Here is a 2,666-nt window from a genome sequence, read left to right as displayed (position 1 = left end):
TTAAGAGCAATATGGATCTGGAAGTACCCAGAAAAACCATCAAGAAAACAGTAATGAGATTTACCTGCTAAGCGCTCAAACATCTTATCAATAAATGGTAAAGGAAAGTGATCATTTCTAGTTGCTTGGTTGAGCCTCCTATAATCAATGCAGACTCTCCAACTGTTTTGCACTCTCGTAGGAATCAACCCAACTCTCTCATTTCTCACCACTGTAATTCCTGTCTTCTTTGGAACCACCTGAACTGGGCTCACCCAATGACAATCAGAAATGGGATATATAATCCCAGCTTGTAAAAGCTTTGTGACCTCTTTCTTCACAACCTCAAGGATGACCGGATTGAGTTTCCTTTGGTTCCATCTGTTTTACCTGCAAAACAGATGGAACCAAAGTAGCGGACATAGATTTTGCAGCTTGTACCTGGACAAGTAAATCAGATTGTTGTATGATATCTGCAACAATTAGGTTAGTGCAATCTGATTCTATCACATTTGGATCAACAGAAATATGCAGAAACTCATCAATACAAGAATTACACATTTCAGAATCAGTGCATGTATGATAAGTGTATGAGTCTATCAATGACATAGAATCAAAATGATTAAGGAAATCACATATAGGCTCATTGGTTAACTCATCAAGTAAATCAATATGAAACACAGAATGGTCCTCAGATGGATGCTTCATAGCATCAAAAATATTAAATCGGACCATAATATCACTAAACTTCATAGATAATGTTCCAGCATGGACATCTATCTTGGTTTGGGCTGTTCTCAAAAATGGCCTCCCCAAAATGATAGGAACTGTGTTACGGGAGGATCTCTCTTCCATATCGAGAATATAAAAATCAGCATGAAAAATAAGTTCACCAACCTGAACCAAGACATCCTCTATCAAACTAGCAGGGTAAGCAGTACTTTTGTTTGCTAATTGAATGACTATCCCAGTGGGTTGCATAGGTCCAAGTGAAAGAGACATGAAAACAGACATAGACATAACATTAATCGAAGCACCTAGATCTAGCATGGCATTCTCAAATTTGCTATTACCTATTATGCAAGGTACAACAAATGTACCTGGGTCCTTACATTTTTCAGGAATGTGAGGAACAAGTTTACCTATTAGTGCTAAAACATTTCTGCCCAAGTTGATCCTCTCATTACCTTTGAGCCTCCTCTTATGAGTGTACAACTCCTTTAGAAATTTTGCATATCTTGGAATTTGTTTGATTACATCAGGTATAGGTATGTTCACCTCTACCTTTCTAAATGTGTCCAAGATCTCCTTGTCTACCTCTTCCATCTTCTTACTTTGAATGGCTCTTGGGGGAATGGAAGATGCTTGTGCAGCACTTATGGAAGGTTCACTAGCAAGAATTTGTTCACTAGTGTTCTCAGTCTCTTTTTAAATCGGTTGCTTCATTTTTTATGCAGCTAGATCACCTTCAATCTATTTGCCTAACCTTAGAGTGATGGCACTCACATTCTTCGGGTTGACCACAGTTTGGGAAGGCAACTTATCAGAATTCTGAGAGTGCAATGTGTTTAATGAAGTAGCCATCTGTCCCATCTGGGTGGTCAAATTCGGAATGGAGGACTCTTGTCTTTGAATGGAAGCTCTGGTCTTTTGCTAGAATTGCATATTCTGCAATGTCATTTGCCTCACCAATTCTTCTAATGAAGGTTCACTAGATGCAGGAGCAGGATTGCTATTCACTTGTTGTTGCCTTTGTTGTTGGATTGGGGGAGGCACATATGGTGTATTTGTGCAGCATTATTATTCTGAAATGGTGGCCCTGGATGAGATTGTGAAGGATCAAACCATCTAAGATTCGGATGATTTCTCCAACTAGGGTTGTATCTGCTTGATGAAGGATCATAATTCTGTTGTTGTTGTTGAGGTCTGTTGTTGTAAATATTTGCAGCATAGGCCTCAGGATGGTCACCAGTTTTGGGCTCCAAGAGAGAAGGACAAACATCAGCATAATGGTCAGTTGCGGTGCAAATGCCACAAACTCGTACTGCAATTGGAGGTTTCTACTGATTCATGGCAAGTTGAGTGACAAAGGTAGCAAGGGAGTCAATTTTTTTTCTCAAGTTTATCTTGCTTCACCGAATCTATCCCAACATCATGGACACCTCTCACTACTATAGCATCACTACTTCTTGCACTGAACTGTTGAGAGTTGGAAGACATCTTCTCAATCAAACCTCTAGCCTCAAAAGGGGTCATATCTCCAAGTCCACCACCACTAGCAACATCAATGATATTTCTCTCCATGTTGTTTAGACCCTCATAGAAATATTGTAGGAGGAGTTGTTCAGAGATGTCTGATGATGGGGGCGGGGCATCTTGCACAAAGTCTCTTGAATCTCTCCCAATATTCATATAAACCTTCTGCATGTAGTTTTCTGATGCCAGAAATATCTTTTCTACTTGCAGTGGTCCTGGAGGCAGGAAAGATTTTTTCAAGGAAGATTCTCTTCTGGTCATCCCAACTAGTAATAGAACCAGGGGCCAAGTGATACAGCCAATCTTTTGAAGCACCCTCAAGTGAATGTGGGAATGCCTTCAAACATATGTGATCTTCTTGGACATCACGAGGCTTCATGGTGGAACATACAATGTGGAACTCCTTAAGATGCTTATGAGGACATTCATCA

General features: G+C 39.9%; 1 pseudogene; it reads right to left on the bottom strand.

Annotated features, from left to right (window-relative positions):
• The window catches only part of LOC109329326, a 4,163-nt pseudogene continuing 1,862 nt past the window's right edge, over positions 366-2,666 (bottom strand).

The sequence above is a fragment of the Lupinus angustifolius genome, chromosome LG16, assembly GCF_001865875.1.
Source record: "Lupinus angustifolius cultivar Tanjil chromosome LG16, LupAngTanjil_v1.0, whole genome shotgun sequence".
In the NCBI taxonomy this organism is placed as follows: Eukaryota; Viridiplantae; Streptophyta; class Magnoliopsida; order Fabales; family Fabaceae; genus Lupinus; species Lupinus angustifolius.
Note: the sequence above shows the minus strand (reverse complement) of the source record. Positions and strands in the feature narration are given on the sequence as shown.